Consider the following 19764-nt stretch of genomic DNA (forward strand, 5'->3'; position numbering starts at 1 on the left):
TGAACAATGTTCTGTATTATCATTTTGAATGGCCTGCTTTACAGTTTTATCACATGAGGAAACTATATTAGATTCCTCAGACAACTAATATGGGCAATTCTTTGTTGTATACAGTATGGGTCATTGTTTTTAATAGATTTATTCAGATGCAAAAAGGAGTGGTCATGAAATTAGCCTAATTTAGACAAAAATACTAAACTGGATTGATTTAATTATCCTAGTAAAATGAAGACTATAGAGTTATAATTTCTCATAAATACATCATAGAGCTAAAGTGCAATGTTGGCACAAGAACAAATTAATATAAATGCACCAGAAATAAATTTCGGAGAAAAAAACAGATATTTCTAACCTTCACTACCAATGTTCTGGAGTAGTAAGTCAGTAGAATAAGTGAGGCAAAAATATCTTGCTAATTTTATTAGAAAGCTGAATCCATTTACAATATGGTTGCTTACATTATCAGAGGACTGGGTTCAGTGACATGTAGAAATGTTCAAGTCCTTCCAGTATAAGGGAGACTTAACGTGTAAGACTCAGAAGGGTTTTCACATTTATTTTATTAAGAATTAAGGGAAATTCTCTTTTGTAAGTTCATGAAAGTGTTTTAGCTAATATGCTGCTTATGATTTCCCACTTCCAGAATTTCAAGACAAATGAATTTCCACAAGGGTGATTTTTCTTTTCTACTGATATATATAAATCTCCATGATATCCTTTGTCATTCCAAGGAGGTGAAATGGAAGTACTTCCTTTCAGCTAATAAATGGCTCAGATGTGTAAAAATAGTGTTAGGAATTTGGATCACTTGATCCTCTTACTTCAAACAGTAATCAGGAGAATCTTCATGTCAAAACATAATTACTAAATACTTTTAATTTATCTTTACAGCTATTGGGAGTCAATCACTACTGTCTGTTGACAGAAATAACCTCATTCTCTCAGTCAAAACACAGATACATATGAAGAAAAAAGGGCCCAACAACCTGACATGCCATCTCAATGGTCTTATGACATCATAAATCACTCACTCTGTCATTCTGAGAATAGCTTCTTCTGTTCTTTTAAGGTGTTATGATAAATGCAGTTTGTACCTGAGAATTGTTGTTTTGTTTGAAAGTTTGAACATAGCCCTGCAGCAAAGGCTGCAAACTTCAGCTACTCGAAAGAACGCACTGAAGGTATACTTTTAAAGAAAAAGATTTCTTTTATGTAGACTGCTCTGGGAATTGTGTGCTTAGGAGAGTTGTCTCTTAGGAGAGAAGAAATCAAAGTCAAATGAAAGATTGACAAGGTACAGATCTTATGTTATAATGGTGTAATTATGCATAATTTCAAAATTATAAAATATATCAAACAAATATGTAAAATAGCATTTCCCCATATCATCAACATTCATCAGTCATGTGTTACTATTAACTAGGCATTATGTATAGTGTACCAGTATTAATATTACTGCTTTCATGATATTTGAAGGATATAACATAAGAAAAATTTCTAGGAAAGGAGAACATAGTTTTTGATGCTGACATGCCTAACTTTTCTCTGTAAGCTAGGTATAAATCTTTACATAGGTGAAAATAACACATCTTGGAGAATTACAAAAAAAAAAAAAAAAAGTAAGAATAGTTTTCAGGCACTAAAACATCAGCCAGAGTGACTGTATAGCTCAGTCCTACTGCAGGAAAGCTCTATCAGCCTCATCCGCAGCACAGGAGTTGTGCTTGAACTGCTTGAGAACTGTGTGCAGCTCAGTAGTCCAATATTATTTGACTATTAAGCTTATATATAGCTTATAAACTACTAAATTTAGAGTTATTTTGTGTGTGTGTGCATGTGTTTGTTGGGGGTGCTGACCTTGAGGAGCTGTTCTGCTGTACAGGTAATTCTTAAATAACCACTGAACTAGAAAATAAAGCAGGGGTTTGAATGACTCTATATTTCATTTGATCCAGTAAATGTTTAAAGGTTTATATGTAATTAAATCCACCAGGCTTTATCCCCCAGATAATCTAAAATAGGTGTATAAAGAACTCTTGGAAAGGAAGGTGATTTTAAAATCTTAGATAAAATAACAACAACAAAAAAATTAGATGTCCTACTTTCTGGGTGAGTACTTAGACATATGTAACTGAAGAGCAGAGCAACCACCAACAGATTTCTCAATCTAGTCTTAATTTTCCTTTGCTTTTCTTGTGCAAGATAAAATTTTTTAGCAGATTGAGTGGAATATATCCTTTAAAACAACAGATGTTTTTAACCGTTTCATTTCTATTAAAAACCAAAACCAAATACTGTTTCTGCTCAATCTGGTTTGATTCAAAAGGATCAGTTGCACTTGCAGCTTTGACCTTGTCTTCCATTTCTTCTTTGTCTGTAGTTCCTTCAGGAGAGTAAGGGATTCAATGTGTCTAAAATTATATAATTAAGAAGCACACAAACAAATATTTTGTTGTTGTTGTTGTTGGGAGCTTTTATATACCCTAATAGAAGCAGCAATCATATTGATTATTATGACTAAATGTACTGCTTTTGCCCCATCGTTACTCTTAAAAGCTGTGAATGTAATCTTAAAATCTGTATTCTGCATTTGGAAGTATACCATTTGGGCCTGTCCTATTGCCATTTGTCAAAGTCTTGAATTTCAAGTAATATGTACAATTTTTCAAACTGTAAGATTCAGTTAAGGAAGAACGAGTATTCTTCATTAGATTGATTACACTGTTATTTGGCATATTCTTTCATCAGAAACACGCTGATAATGGTCCTATGCCAAAGACTTTTAATTCACTACCTTTCTTTCCTGAGCGCCAGTTTAAAACATATCTTAATCGCTCTTATGGACTGAGTCTCAGTTAATAGCCATCCTCTTGAGTCACCTTGATTTCAATTGAATTTAGTGTGTTGACTTCAGTAAGAAGGAATTTAGGAAAATACATGTGGACAAGGAGATTGCTGTTTAGTCTCCTGCTCTGTTATAAATGGCCAAAGAGTCACTTCTCTGTTCAAAATAACCTCCAGCTTTTAATGGAAGCTGTGTTAACAAATCCATTACAGTATGGTAAAGTACCTGCGTACTGTAAGGCGGAGGTTAGTCAAAGAACAATGGTGAAACCCACCATTTCATAAATATTTGAAATAACTGTAGGCTACTGTTCCTTATTTAATGGTTCCCATTTAAATTTTATTTTCCCTGACATTTAATTTTCAATTTTCTTACATGCTCTTTGTCAGATGTCTACTTTTTCACAAAGGTTTGAATTTGCATTCCAATTTTTCATTTTACTGTAATGAAATTTTTACACTAATTGTATCCACTACACCTTTATAAACTTTCTGTTTTCCTCTGCAATTTACAGAGGTATTATTTAATTTCAGTCCATTTTCTCATTTCAGCTTTCTTTTCTTTTTTGTTGTTTTGGGTTTTGGTGGGAGTTTTTGCTTGATTTGTTTTGGTTTTTTTCCCCTGAAACGTTTGTCTAAAGACTGCTAAGTTTAAGACAATTTCTTCCTTCATATCAGAAGACAGTGAAGCACCACTCAGCTTGATAGTATCTGGAAAGGGTGAAATGTTGTTTGTCTTTTTAGTGACTACTGAAATTAGCAGTCAGACTCCTGACAGTTGCTCAGGATATAAATAAAAGCAAAATTCAGAAATAAATAATGGCAAGAAGTGCTGATTTCTTTCAAATTAAATTACAGTAATGTTAGGAAGATAAACCAAAATAATGGAAATCTATTCAAAAGCACTTGAATTGTAATTCAGCCAGCAGATGGCAAGTGATGTTCAGTGAAGAAATACAATAAGGGTGAAGTTCTCACTTGTACTATGCAAATATTCTATGAATTGAAGATCCAGACCTTTTCCCTCACCTATCTAATTATAGAGTATACTGTGCTTTTGTTACTGTGAGAAAGAAAAAGACAGTATCTTATGTACCCTCAGAATCTCAAGGATAAGATGTTGAAGATATAAAATGGTTCCTTTGTAGTGAACCTGAAGGGGCTTTGTTTCATTTTTACTGAATGTTCCAGTCTGGGATGGATTCATTTGCTTATGTTTTGGAGTATTAATCTCTATTACTTGCCTGAGCATGCTGAGGGAGATGTAATGTGAAAAGGGAAAAGCATCAGCAATTACTGAAAACAAATGCAAAATATTGCCTATAGAATATTACCACTTCTACAAGGAATTATCAAAGACAGAAAGCATAGCTGGAGCATGAAGAAAATGATGCAATAAAAATGACAAGTGGCAAGAAGCATGGTCAAAAATAATGTGGAAAAAATAAGGAACAAAAGCCTTTTTACTTTTTCCATCCAACGAATTCTGTTGAATTTAATGTCAGTATTAGGGAACAACTTTTGACCCTAATAAGATAAATGACTCTAAAAATACAAAATGTTTGGTAACTCTCAGTACATTTGTTATGTCATCTAAAATCACTTTTCAGGAAAGCAAAATGTCTTAAAAGGCAAAAGTCAAAGTTTGTTCAAAAGGTACCAGAAGCTTCTATTCCGTATGTGGCCAAGCACATGTTGACTTATGCACGCATCACCCAAAGAACTTATGAGACAGGATTTCACAAAAAACATTCCAAACAATGTCAGCCAAACATCTGAAGGAGGCATTTAGATAAAAGCGTATAGTATTTTCATTAGTTGAGTTGAGGTTGTGGATGTCCCCTCCCTGGAAGTGTTCAAGACCAGGTTAGATGAGGCTTTGGGCAACCTGGTCTAGTGGAGGGTGTCCCTGCCCATGGCAGGGGGATTGGAACTACGTGATCTGTAAGGTTCCTTCCAACCCAAACCATTCTATGATTCTATGATTCTATGATTCAGGTGAACGTGAAAGTTTTCAGCTGGCTTTCCGCCTCATGTGTCAACAATACTAATCAATAGCTAGGGGTATAATTTTCTCTTGGCATTCTCTTTAGGATGCTTGATAGCCGTCACTCTTTCTTAAAATATGCAGTTAATCTTGGCTTTCTAAACATGCTTACTAATAGAATGCATGTTAGAAGTGCATAAAAAATTCACATTAAAATTATATGATTAATTAGCTGAATGGAACTAAGGTAGGAGAACATCGAAAGAAGAAAATATGCAATTTTTATTCCTCTTCATCTTGAAAATAATTTGCAATTTTTTCCTTTGGTAACAGTAAAACATAAATTGTGATGTGGACGTAACAGTAAACTGCATGGAGTAGAGTCAGAAGACTTTAATTTTGTAAAGACTTGATGTTAATTGGCTTAACTATCCTGCCAAAGCAATTAAAACAGCAGTGGGTGGTTTGAGGATGATGCAGATCATTGATGCCCCATCAAACTTAATACAATTACAGCCATATTTTGTCTGAGTGGATCCTGAATGAACCACCCACACATGACAGAGATTTCAGAAAACCTCCGTTCAAAAGATTTCAGTGATAAGTGAGTCACAAGACTGTTAAATGTGGTATACTTTTTGGCTTCTAGCATTGGACATAGGATGAAAACTTAAAAAGTTTAACTTTAAAATGTATTTTTTAAAAAGGAAAGGAGGAAAAAGAAAAAATACTGCTTTATTATGACCAAAAATGTAAAAAAAAGAAAAAAAAAAAGGCAGGTTATATTAGCTGGATTTTAAATATTTGTCCTCCTAGAAAACTAATAAACCAAAAGCTAGATTTTATCATTTATGTTTTTGAAGCGTGATTTAGGTTTCAGTCATATAATTTCAATTGTCTTTGACTGAAGACACACAGCTTGAACTCTATGTGCAAAATTTTAAAAATATATTCAAATTGAGCGTGGAATTGTATCAAAACAGAGTTATTAACACTCCTGAATCAAACTGTTCTACAAGCAATTGTAGCAGATGTCAGAATCTTTCTCAGTTGCTTAGAGAACTTACCAACAGTTGCAGTTGCTTCAGTTTATTTCTTTCTTTCTGTTTATTTATATTATATAGATATTTATTTCTTTTCTGTTCAAATAATTTAAATGAAAATGTCTTTGCATTGACTTCAAACACTGAAGTGTAAATATTATATTAAAATTTTATGAAATGAAAGATCAGTTTTTAGCTCTGTAGTTTGTATTTTTATTCTTTATTATCTTGTTTTAAAATTCAAATTTATGGCCTTTAACATCATAAGGAGAGCAAAAAAGAATATGAAGCTTGGATTTTGGGGCATATTTTGTCTTTATCAGTTCCATTAGTCATCCTATCTGAGGGCTAGATTTTTACCTACTGTAAATCAGAAGAGATTTCAATTAAGTGGTTTACTGAGTTCAAGATTTTGAGAGGTGTATTAGTTGGAAGTTATCTGCTCTCTCTTCTTTATGTCCCCACTGTATAGTGTATTGTAGTGATTTAAAAAAGGCTTTGGACTTAGACTTGACCTAGCTTTTAAAGTAAAAACAAAACAACCCAACTTAATTACATTTTAGAATTTCAAATTTTTTCATGAAAATGAAAACCTCAGTCTTTTGTTTTAGAAAAATTAAATATAACAATAAAAATAATTATCTGCAAAGAACTTGGGAAATTCTTCTTATCTGGATATATTCCCTGTATAAAGTGTAAAGCTCAGTTCATTCAGTAGCAAAACCTAATTTTCCTCAATAAATTTAAAACTTTGCAACTTGTCTTTCTTTTCTATTTGAACAGAATGAAAGTAGAACTATAAGTCTAATCTGTAAGAGGATATTTGTCATGCCGAAGCTAATACAAGCCCTTTCACACCAGAAATTTCTTTTGTTGTTTTGTTGTTAGTTTTGCCTTTTCTGACATATTTTTGCTCTTCTTTTTTAAATTTTAAAATATAATTAAAACATGAAATATATATTTTTTACAGCATTGCATACCTATATAAATCATCGATAACTACTCATTCTTTCTTATCCTTGGACTGTGAATTATAGAATAGTACATTTATAATGAAAAAAATAAAATCTAGGACTCAGTACCAGTAGAAAACAGTTGTTCTTGGAGAAATAGTGAAAGTAGATAAAGCTGATATATGCTGCTCAATTATGAAATGTATGTATAGAGGATGTATTGAAAATCCTTTGATCTGGATATCTTCCCAAGCACTTTCTTTTTGAAGAAGTCTATAGCTCCCTCCTATCAAGTACATTTGTTTGATAGCTGTTTTTATAGTTACACTTGATTTTCTTTTTTTTTTCCTAAATAAGCTTGCAAACATTTTTGCCCATGTGAAAATTGTAATTAACTTTAGTGAAGCACAGCAGTTTTAAAGGTACATGGCATTCACCCAGGATGTTTTGAGAAGAGCTGCAGAGTTCACTTATGTCTACCATTAGTAAAGCTTTTATTGTCTTCATATCCAAAGATTTTGCCCTTTCACTGTCAAAGCAATTTAGCTACATCTCTACTTCAAGAGGCCAGGAATCCTGAAGCAATCTCTAACCTGCAATAATAAATAAAATTTCAGAAAAGCCAACCCAAATTGTTTACTGTATTTACTGCAGAAGTTCCTACACCTCTTTAAAGACATGACTTGGGGTTACAGACTGAAGTATTATTATGTATATTTTGGTGCCAATATGTACAGTTTTTCTTGAATATTTTCTGCTTTGTCTATGATAGTACAGGATTTGTACTGAAAATGTTTGACTATTAAAAATGTAAACAAAACCTAACCAAAAAGTCATATAAACCTAAAAAACCCCCCGTCTGTAACTGTATTCTCAATGCTTTCTGTGAGCTCTGATTTGCTTATAGAAAAACTATATAAATTACAGGAAAAAAATAATAAAACCAAAAACCTATGCACAAGTTAGAAACACACAAATTGAAATAGGGAAATGAATGGGCTTCAGAAAAAAAGCAAGCAACCAAAAAAACTACAAAATTTATCAGGGTCTTCAGTATAACAATGTTATTTAAAATGTTGTTTTATAATGATTTTTGGCATAATAAACTCGGAAATTCCCATTAAGATTGCAAGTTCACTGTCTGAAGCACTGTCCAACTTCCACCAACTGGAAAAATTGACTAAACCCCCAGTTTTGTGATTTGAATAAGAAGGGCTGGATTTTCATAGAAAGACAAATACTTAGAAGTTTTTATTTCTGTTGTGTATTGAGTTTACCCATACAGGCCATGTCGTATAATGAAGATTGAAATTCAGATATGATGAAAAGAGAGTAGGAAACAAATGCAGGCCAGTCAAGAGTGATCAGATGAACAGTGATACTAAATTGTAAACATTGTTGCATGAAGTCTACTTAGTACACTTGCAAGAATTAAATTAATGAAGATAAAATTAAAAATTAATTAATAGTGAATTAATAAAATGTTAATTAATACAAAACCTACATAAGTAAGAGACTGTTTGTAAAGTCCTGCCAAACTGAAAGAGTAGAAAGAAGATCGAGAAAAATAAATAAATTCAATGAGAGGTTTTGTTTTTTTTTTTCTTTCAAATATTAACAATTCAAATACAGTGAATTGTTCTGTAATAAATGGACTAAAACATATACATAGAAAGAAGGGATTCTCTGAAATAACTTGTTTCTTGTAGCTGAAGCTTTTAAGGCAAAAAAAAGGCAAAACCCACCAAAAATGTGATACAGTCTCAAAAGCTAGCAACAATTGGCTTATACTTCTCCGTTTTATAGTTTAATGATTTCTTTGCATCTGTTGTTTTAGAACCTATCCCCATACACTCAGAAAGAGGTCATATCTGCCCTCTCATACATAAACATACATTTGCCTGTTTCTCATAATAACATGACACAATGTTGCATAGTTAGTGTTTCAAGTTTGCCTAGTGGTAGTGTATCTTGCTGTCATGCAAGGATGCCTTGCAACTCACTTCTCATTCTTTCTCAGTTTCTTGCCACACAGGCACAGGCTTTGTGTTAGAAAGACCATTCATTCTCTGTTCCCACATATTAGAGGAAAGGATGGTTTGTTTGGGTTGTTTGGGTTTTTTTTTTTGGTGTGAGGTCCCCTTAGTCATTTATAGGAATGTTGTATGTCTGCTGGAAAGGGAAAGAAAAATGTGAATTTTAGGAGGAAACTTTCTCCAAAACTTTTTATGTAGTTAAAGCAAATGAAAAATTGCAAGAATATCACTGTCTATCTGCTTTGCATGTATGTACGTATGTATACATATATTACACACGTGCAAGATATGTGGGTATGTTATGTTTACTAATTGGAAGACTGGGAGAAAGGAAAAGGCCATTTAGGTAACATGGAGAAAAAGATCCTGACAATTCATTTTTAAAAGTACTTACAAATTTTGAGATATATTACATTTGTTTGGCTGATAATACACAAGTGGTGATGCAATGCTTAGAATACTAAGCATTGCATAAATGTTGAAACTAATTTTTGGTGAGTATACCTTATTTAAATGTTTATTTCACTCAAAGCAATATCTGTAGACTGTCTTCAGTAAATTAGTTTCTTTCCTCAGAGTTCACAGTGGTATCAGAGTTATTTTTTGGTTGGTATGTTTAAAATATGCTATTAGTATTTCTCGTGATTTAGCCTCAGCTGGCAGCTGAACACCATGCAGCCGCTCGCTCACACCTGCCCGCCCCACACCCCCCCTGGTGGGATGGGGAGGAGAATGGGAATGAAAAGGCAAAACCTGTGTGCTGTGAACTAGTTGATTTCAGCTTCAGACTCTTTATCAGCACATTTTAAAATGCTCATACTTCTTACATGATCAATTTAACTCCTGCTGCGTAGTTAAGAGTAACCCAATCAATTCACCATTTTAGAAAGGATGGTTCAGTGAAGAAACTGTTAGCTAGGCAGGACCATTACTATCTTACACAGTCCTACCATTTTACCAACTTAGCAGTGATGAGTGACATTTCACAGGGGTCGGGATTGGGATTGATGCTGTTTAACATCTTCGTCGGCGATGTGGAGAGTGGGATTGAGTGCACCCTCAGCAAGGTTGCCAATGACATCAAGCGGTGTGATGTGGTCAGCGTGCTGGAGGGAAGGGATACTGTCCTTGACAGGCTGGAGAGGTAGGCCCGTGTGAACCTCATGAAGTTCAACGAGGCCAAGTGCAAGGTCCTGCATGTGGGTCAGGGCAATCCACAGGTTGGGTGGAGAATGGATTGAGAGCAGCCCTGAGGTGAAGTACTTGGGGGTGTTGATTGATGAGAAGCTCAAAATGAGCTGGCAATATCTGCTTGCCACCCAGAAAGACAACCATATCCTGGGCTGCACCAAAAGAAGCATGGCCAGAAGGTCGAGGGAGGTGATTCTGCCCCACTACTCCGCTCCCCTGAGAACCCACCTGGAGTACTGCGTCCAGCTCTGGGGGCCCCAGTATAAGAACGACATGGAGCTGTTGGAGTGCATCCAGAGGAGGGCCACGAAGCTGATCAGGGGGATGGAGCACCTCTGCCATGAAGACAGGCTGAGAGTGTCTGGGTTGTTCAGCCTGGAGAAAAGAAGGCCCAAGGGAGACCTGATAGCAGCCTTCCAGTACCTGAAAGGGGCCTACAGGAAACCTGGAGAGGGACTGTTAACAAGGGCAAGTAGTTACAGGACAAGGGGTAATGGCCTTAAGCTGAAGGAAGGTACAATTAGATCAGATATAAGGAAGAAATTCTTAACTGTGTGGGAGGTGAGGCACTGGAACAGGTTGCCCAGAGAGGTTGTGGGTGCCCCATCCCTGGAAGTGTTCAAGGCTAGGTTGGATGGGGCTTTGGGCAACCTGGTCAAGTGGAGGGTCCCTTCCTGTGACAGAGGGGTTGGAACTAGATGATCATTAAAGTCTCTTCCAACCCTAACCATTCTATAAAAAAAAAAAAAAAAAAAATTAAATCAGATGTTTGATGATGTCATGACAAATAAAGCATCTTTTGACTTTTCATTAACTATTACATATATACAAAAGCTTAAATTTTTGTCTTTCAGCTTTCTTATTGACCGTGGACTTCTGATATCTTCAACTCTGGGATCTACATCACTTTTGAAATGTGTGTTGTGACAGAAAAAAAATGAACAAGAACAACTATTTATTTTCATGTCTGATTTTTTTCAGGAAAGGTATCAATTGTACTGTAAGTCACTAAGGTTACACAGATTTTAAGGTTAAATGACTGTTATTTAAAACATAATCTGTTAAAATATTTTTCATTTTAGAAAAGTTAAAAAGTATGTTTACTGCTAAGATTTTAGAGACTTTTTCTATCTTTTAGGGTTGGGGTTTGTTTTTTTTTTTGTGGTTTGTTTTGTTTGTTTGTTTGTTTTTTCCTTAGGTGGATGTAACAAAACTCAGATACCTTTGATACAAATGTCCTTTACACATTACTACTTTGTACTTTGAATCTCTTTCTGGAAATGATTGACCACTTAGCATAATAAATTTTCTTTCTTTTACAGCATATGTGGTAGTTAAGGCTAAAGAAGGGTGTAGTATTTTCATGTATTTACTGCTAATATGTGCTGTTTAGTTTAACTTCTTAGTTGTGACTAAAGACTAGGAGTGTAGTGGTTGCAAAAGTGGTCGGACAAAATAATAAATTTCCTTTAAGTTTTTTGGTTGGTTTTTTTTGTTTGTTTGTTTGTTTTTAAGAGAGCATATCCTTCTTTCATGGTTCTAAAAGTTAATCCATTTTGATAGAGTTCAGATTGAGTGACAAAAGTGAAATCAATGGAGCATAGTGAAAACCTCAGTTCCAAGCAACTGAGTTGCACTGATGAACATTTCTTCTGGTTAACTGAAAAAGGATGATTCCATCAGGATTTCATGACATCTATCTATAGATAGGGTAGCTATACTTTATTGTGGTAGGTATTTTTTATGGCTGAGAGCCACTATGACACCTGCAGCGTTTCAAAAGATTATGGATTTTTTTTTCACATCCAGTAAAGTTTATTCTATTGAAATGAGGAATCTTTCTCAAGATCACTTCTCAGTGCTGCATTTGCAGATATTTGTAAAACTATCATTGAGTTCTTTTCTATGCCTTCTTGTTACACCCACCATATACCTTTTCTGAAATTGGATATCATTATTTATCCTGCAACTAGATGGAGAATGTTGGAGAAATAACGCTTGTTTTACTCTTAGCGCCCAGTCCTACAGTATGTAATACATAGTATAATCATATCATCTACAAAAAGATGCTTTAGTGGGGTAATCTATATGCCACTGCTTGAATACCAAATTGCAAGATCTTCATTGAATCTCACATCTTCAAATATTCTGTGGCAGAAAAATATTGTCAGTTCTGTTATGCTAGAAGTACACTGTAAGGGGCTTGCTTCTTTCTTCTTTCTCATTTTCAACATTCAAAGGAATTTTGTAATTGCTTATTAAAGCCTTGTTTCAGCCCAGATAATCTAAATCATTTGCCTTAAGTGTCTGAATTATGATCCTCTATTTCTGAACTACACTCTACAGTAGGTGGAACAAAACTCCTCCTTCTAGAGAGTGATTCTGGTAGCCTGACCAACAGAGTAGTGAGGCTGTGCAGAATTTATGAGAATTTGCAATTATTGTTCTTTTATAAGGCTATGGAAGCATTTGATAGACAATATTTATTTTTTAGGATTAAAAATTCTTATTCATGAAGGCACTGATCTATACTTGATGCTGTGATGTACATGAACCTTACTTAATGTAACTATCAGGAAAGCAATTCAGTATTTCAGATATATTATTGGCCAGGAAATGATGCAAAAATAAGCACAGAAAATGTTCTTGACTTTACTGGAGTGTATCATTTTTGTAATACTACTGATACTGTCCAGTGCTATTTACAAATCCCATTACAGCTGAGAGGTAATTCCTTTCATAACATAAAGAACAGTGACAGATTTTGCTTCAAATGAACATTACATCCTTTAACAATTACCATTGTCCTAACTTCTTCTTGGAATTTCATCCCCTTTACAGAGCCAAAACAGGAGTCAAATTGTTGTACAAAAATGACCACTCAAGAATATTTAAATTTCCCTAATCCATCTTTCATTCAAAAATTTTATAGTTAATTTTATTATGATAATTTTAACTGAATTTGTCAAACTTTAGTATCCAAGAAAGATACAAGCCATTTAGGTTAGTTCTGGGATTTTCAATTTGTATAAAACCACAGTTTAAAGCCCTGTGGCCATCCAACGATTCTCCAAAGGAAGTCTAATTCTTAGTAGTCACAGATTGTCTACACAAGAAAAGGCTCCATATTAGAAAGATGAAGGGAAAGAAGTGACATGGTCTTATTTTCACTCACATTCTTAGGTCCTATCTTTCCCCTCATTGTAGTTTTAGAAAAGATGCATACACAGGAATATCGTGATTTGTGTCCATAATGGAACTGAATGTGATGAATAATTTCACCACCTACTGTGCTAAAAATCACTGTTATCTTTCCTTTAAAAACTTTGCACAATGTCTCCTTCAGATTAGTGCTGTGACTTACTGTTTCTACAAAAATTATTCCCAGATCAAAAAGAAACATTTCTATAGCTATCTTACTCACCTTGCTTTTCCTTTTATTATCTTATGGTGTCTTTTAGACTCGTCTTCTTTTCTATTTGAATCATATATAATAACAGTCTTCCCTGCATACCTTTTTATAAACTTTAAATCTTTTTACCATGGTAGAACATTAGTTACAGTTTATTAGTTACCATGATTTTATTATTATGCCTTAAATTTTACTACATTTTTTTAGTCCATACACTTTATGTAGGTAATTATGAGAGGTTAAATTCCAGAATATAGTCATATGTGTCTTAACATTTATTTCTAATTGGTTCATCCCATTGGAGACATGCAAATTAGAACAAGCTTCAGTTACACCGAAGGAGATGCTTTATAATGTCTTTGGCTGTGGTTGAATGTTTTGAATCAATAAATTGCTGTCAGCTCTCCAAATTTTTATAGTTCCTAGCTAACCTTTCAACACCAATTAGTTGCTACATTTTAGATTTTATATAGTTTTATGGGGAAGGTGGGAAATAACATGATTGCTCATTGCTGACCACAGTTTGGGAACTGATAATTAGACTCCTGTTAATCTTTTATTCTGAGCCTGACATCAACACCTTCTTCAGCAAGAAGGCTGAAATGAACCTCCTAGATGGCTTCTATTTACGCAGTGTTTCATACCTTTAGAGGCAGTATCATTTTGAGGCTCGGCTTTACCTGTGAAGCAGTGTAACAGAGGTATAACATAACCTCCATCTCAATCAGTATTTAAACATGCAAACTTTAAGTTTTACTATTTAAGAATATTTGATTTCAATAAGATTGTCTATTTAGTTTTTTTCTCTTGGACATGAAATGTGGAGTGGTTGAGATTTATTCTTTTTCAATGACTTTTTAAAATTGCAGTGTTATAAGATTATGACTGCAGCCTTTCCAAAACTCAGGCTTTCAGCTTTACAACATTTATCATCTTATCTTATCTTATCTTAAGCTGTTTTACAACAGGCTGAACCTATCTAGTTCTTTGTGCAAAAGGTGCAGAATATCACTGCAAAGAGAATTATTTATGAAACTTCAAAAGCTATTTCCTATGAAATGTACATTGTGCATTTGAATGTACAATGCAAAAAAATAGGTAAGTGGTAGAGGCTATGCTGTTGTTCAGACACACAAAATAGCAATATTTAAGTAAAATCTTGGAAACTCAGAATACTGACAAATTTCTTTTGCATTTAGCTGGAGCACTTAAGTGTCGTCTTGTTACCCACCAAATGGTATTAACCATTCCACCATCATTGCTGGTGGAAGATATCATGTGATTATTTTCTATTCTTTTTTTATGCACTCAGATTATGAGATTGATAAGTAAAAGCAAACCAGGCGTTTGGGTGTTGGTGGAAGGTTGTAGCTTCACAAGGCAGGAAGTCTGTATTGACATAGATATTTTTGTATTCTCATATGCTTGCAGCTTCTGACATGCTTCCAGCTTCTATTAAATGTTTCTATGAAATGTTCTCTGGCTGAGGAAGAAAGAGTGGGCTACAAACATAAAAGCAACAGAGAAGAGTTGGGCAAAGAATCTGAAAATATGAGGCTTCTTCTGAAATACATTCCCCCTTATATTTATGGCATATTAATTCTTTACACTTAAACTATGGGAAGAATAAGGCAAAAGACAGATAAAATCTTCACAACAGCAAAAGAACTCCTCCTCTCCCCTTTCGCTCTTTCTTTGCCTGCATCTACTTGAAAGGCTCATCATCTCCCACTCTAGAGAACATTATGTGCATTTATATATTGTTTAGATCTAAAATATTTTTTTACATATTTTTAATATGTTTTTTAAACATTGAATTGCACCATGGCAATCAGCCACAGTTATGCACTGTTATCTGGATAAAAAACTGGGCGTTATTTTTAACAATCACCCATCAATTGCTTTCCTACTTTCTTTACTGTCCTGGAGGTGAAATTAGGAGGGTAGCAGAGCGTGTGGCAACAGCTTCTTCACCTTTAGTTATAACAGCTTGCGTAGTCTTAACAAGCTACTGCTAAACCATTATATTTACTGGATGAAAAAAAGAGAGGGAATTACAGGCAGGATAAAAGAAGAGGCATAAAGGGTAGAAGACAATGGGAGCCTTCAGCTAAGCAGATAAGGTTGGATAGATATAAGGGGGATTCCTGTAGAGCCTTTTAGTGCTCCTCTTTTCAAATCCTGCTCAAGTCTTTTAAGGTGATTCTATATTGTGTGATTTTACTGAAGGAAATGAGATTTGTTGTTACAGCACAGGTAATACTGAATTGCAAAGGATGTACAGCAACTCAAGTCTCTGATGTCAGCAAAGCCTAAAATCCTTAGTTTCCAAAAGATACTGTATTAAATGTATTGGCTGTAGACAACAGTAGCAGTTCTTGAAGTGGAAACCTGAAACTTTATCTTTTCATCTTCAGAAACCTCACAGCTTTGTCCTCTTCATAAAATTTCTCCTTTCCTTGTAGGTCAGACAGTAGGGAATGAAAAAAAAAAAAACAACAAAACCATCCTAAGTGTTTTGATTATACATTTTTTATTTAGGCTCATATAACAAGCTTTTTACTAACCTCTACTTAAAATGTGGACAGAAGTGAAAATAAGAAAAGGTGGCAGCTTGTAAAGTAGAGTCCAAGACAAGAAACTGACAACAAATGAGTAACACAAGTCATCACTGTCAGTGATTCTAATGCTAATGCTGAGGCAAATAAAATGGCAATGAAGTTAAGCAACAACATCATTCAGATCAGTTAGTGAGACTCCTGAATAAAAAGTTAAAATAAAACCCACCCGGAATGAGATTAAGCTTTCTTATGCCAGAGTAAATCAAGTCTCAAAATCAAGTTAATTTTTCCCTATATTAACACACACTAAACTGCAGTATATCAGGTCTCCAATACCAGTGCTAACTATATTTCTAGCTTATCTCAAGTGCAAAAAGACTCCCTGACACAATACTTACCATTATTCCTTAATGTAGCCAGGTCAATATATTCATTATTGATCCAAGGGTGAAAATCTTGCTTTATTCTAAAGATTACATTTAGCCACTGTTACAAATTGTAGCAATACAGACAAGAAAAAGGATGAATATCTGAGAAAAAGCTAGTTCAGGTGTAGGCAAACTGGATAATCCAGTTTCTGAAATATTTGTTGGAAAATTCAGAATTCTGAAGGCTGTTAGTGCCTTCTAATTGTGGAGGTTTTATTCAGGCTTTTATGTTGATGATCTGTGTATTGTTCAATTTTGCTTAGGTTTGTGGCTTAGCAAACTCAAATATAAGTTTTGCAGTCCATATCTTCACACTTTTAAGCCTTGGTTTCTATATTTAAAGGGATTAAGTTTGATTTCTCTGAATTGTTGTCCCACTTAAAACTTTTTTATCAAGACTAGGGAATGGGTTGGAACCAAGGTATTCATGGATTCCCTTCTTCCCATCCTCCTTATCCCTGAAGCAGTTTCTATATTCAGACTAATGATACAATTAAGATTTGACAAACCCTGTGGTGGTGATTCACCCTTTGCCACTACAGGTCTCAGTAACTAAACTATAGAGGTAACCAATTTTCTTTAATATCAAATATTTCAAAAGCTTGAAATGACAAAAGGAGAATCAAGAAAAAAATGAAATAAATATTAAACAAAACAAAAACCCTTGAAAGATAGGAAAATTATCAGCTAATAATATTTTAAAGCTTTATTTTGTCCTGTAAGTTAACTGTACATGGTCTGTTCTCAGTTCTATCATATGTTTGATAATTTTGTGCAAAGCAATAGTATTCTACCTGAAGTTGTACTAGCAACCCAACTGTAGTTGGCAGTACTGCTCTTACTCAGTAAGGGTAAATACATTTGTAGCCATATTGTAGACTTTTTTTCAACGTTTTGCAATAAATTTTCAGATGCACTATGAAAACTCAAAGGTTGCCCAATAAATAGGAAGTATTATAAAGTAAGTATGTGACTATATTTATCAGGTGATAAAAATGTCAACATTATTCCATGACCATTCCACTAATACGGCAAATAAATGTTACTGATCACCGAGCTGAAACACAAAAACTCCAAAGTGGTGTCATGGTTTAACCCAGTGGGCAGCTAAACCTCATGCAGCCACTCGCTCCCTTCCCCACAGTGGGATGGGGGAGATATTCGGAAGGGTTGACAGTATAAAAGCTAAACCCGTCCATGTAAGCAAAGCAAAACAAGGAATTCATTTACCACTTCCAATGGACAGGCAGGTGTTCAGCCATCTCCGGGAAAGCAGGGCTCCATCACACCTAACGGTTACTTGGGAAGACAAATGCCATCACTTTGAATGTCCCCTCTTCCTCCTTCTTCCCCTCAGCTTTTTTGCTGAGCATTACATCATAAGGTATGGGATATCCCTTTGGTAAGTTGGGGTCAGCTGTCCCCGCTGTGTCCCCTCCCAACTTCTTGTGCACCTCCAGCCTACTCGCTGGTGGGATGGGGTGAGAAGCAGAAAAGGCCTTGGCTATGTGTAAGCACTGCTCAGCAATAACGAAAACATCCCTGTGTTATCAACACTGTTTTCAGCACAAATTCAAAACACAGTCCCATACTAGTTACTATGAAGTAAATTACCTCTATGCCAGCCAACACAGCCAAAACCACTACACTGACCTCTGGATTAGAAAGTATGTAGGAGAAGATCAGGTTCAAGAATATCTAAAGAATTTGAAGGTGCACAAGTCCATGGGACCTGATGAGATGCATCCACGGGTCTTGAGGGAACTGGCGGATGAAGCGGCCAGGCCACTTGCCATCATATTTGAGAAGTCCTGGCAGTCCGGTGAAGTTCCCACTGACTGGAAGAGGGGAAACATAACCCCCATTTTTAAGAAGGGTAAAAAGGAAGACCCAGGGAACTACAGGCCAGTCAGTCTCACCTCTGTGCCTGGCAAGATTCCTCCTGGAGACTATGCTCAGGCACATGGAAAACAAGGAGGTGATTGGTGACAGCCAACACGGCTTCACTAAGGGCAAATCGTGCCTGACAAATTTGGTGGCCTTCTATGATGGGGTGACAGCATTGGTGGATAAGGGAAGGGCAACTGACGTCATCTACCTGGACTTGTGCAAGGCATTTGACACTGTCCCGCACGACATCCTTGTCTCTAAATTGGAGAGACATGGATTCGATGGATGGACCACTCGGTGGAGAAGGAATTGGCTGGATGGTCACACTCAAAGAGTTGTGGTCAACGGCTCAATGTCCAAGTGGACAACAGTGACAAGTGGTGTTCCTCATGGGGTCGGTACTGGGACTGGCACTGTTGTAACATCTTTGTCGGCAACATGGACAGTGGGATCGAGTGCACCCTCAGCAAGTTTGCCGACGACACCAAGCTGTGTGGTGTGGTCGACACGCTGGAGGGAAGGGATGCCATCCGGAGGGACCCTGACAGGTTTGAGAGGTGGGCCCATGCGAACCGCATGAAGTTCAACAAGGCCAAGTGCAAGGTCCTGCACGTGGGTCAGCACAATCCCAAGCACGACTACAGGCTGGGTGAGGAATGGATTGAAAGCAGCCCCGAGGAGAAGGACTTGGGGGTGTTGGTGGATGAGAAGCTCAACATGAACCGGCAGTGTGCGCTTGCAGCCCAGAAAGCCAACCGCGTCCTGGGCTGCATCAAAAGAGGCGTGACCAGCAGGTTGAGGGAGGTGATCCTGCCCCTCTGCTCTTGTGAGACCCCACCTGGAGTACTGCGTCCAGCTCTGGGGGCCCCAGTACAGGAGAGACATGGAGCTATTGGAACGAGTCCAGAGGAGCAAGGCCACGAAGCTGATCAGAGGGCTGGAGCACCTCTCCTATGAGGACAGGCTGAGAGAGTTGGGGTTGTTCAGCCTGGAGAAAAGGCGGCTCCGGGGAGATCTAATTGTGGCTTACCAGTACCTGAAGGGGCCTACAGGAAAGATGGTGAGGGACTGTTTATCAGGGAGTGTAGTGACAGGACAAGGGGTAATGGGTTTAAGCTGAAGGAGGGTCGATTTAGATTAGATGTTAGAAAGAAATTCTTTACTGTTAGAGTGGTGAGGCACTGGAACAGGTTGCCCAGAGCGTTTGTGGATGCCCCCTCCCTGGAAGTCTTCAAGGCCAGGTTGGATGGGGCTTTGGGCAACGTGCTCTAGTGGAGGGTGTCCCTGCCCACAGCAGGGGGAGTCGGAACTAGATGATCTTTAAGGTCCTTTCCAACTCAAACCATTCTATGATTCTATGATCTTCACTGAACTTGTGCTATATCCTGTCATCTTTCAAACCTCTTTTCTTGAAATAAC

The sequence above is a fragment of the Balearica regulorum genome, chromosome 3 (genome assembly GCF_011004875.1).
Source record: "Balearica regulorum gibbericeps isolate bBalReg1 chromosome 3, bBalReg1.pri, whole genome shotgun sequence".
NCBI classification, from domain to species: domain Eukaryota; kingdom Metazoa; phylum Chordata; class Aves; order Gruiformes; family Gruidae; genus Balearica; species Balearica regulorum.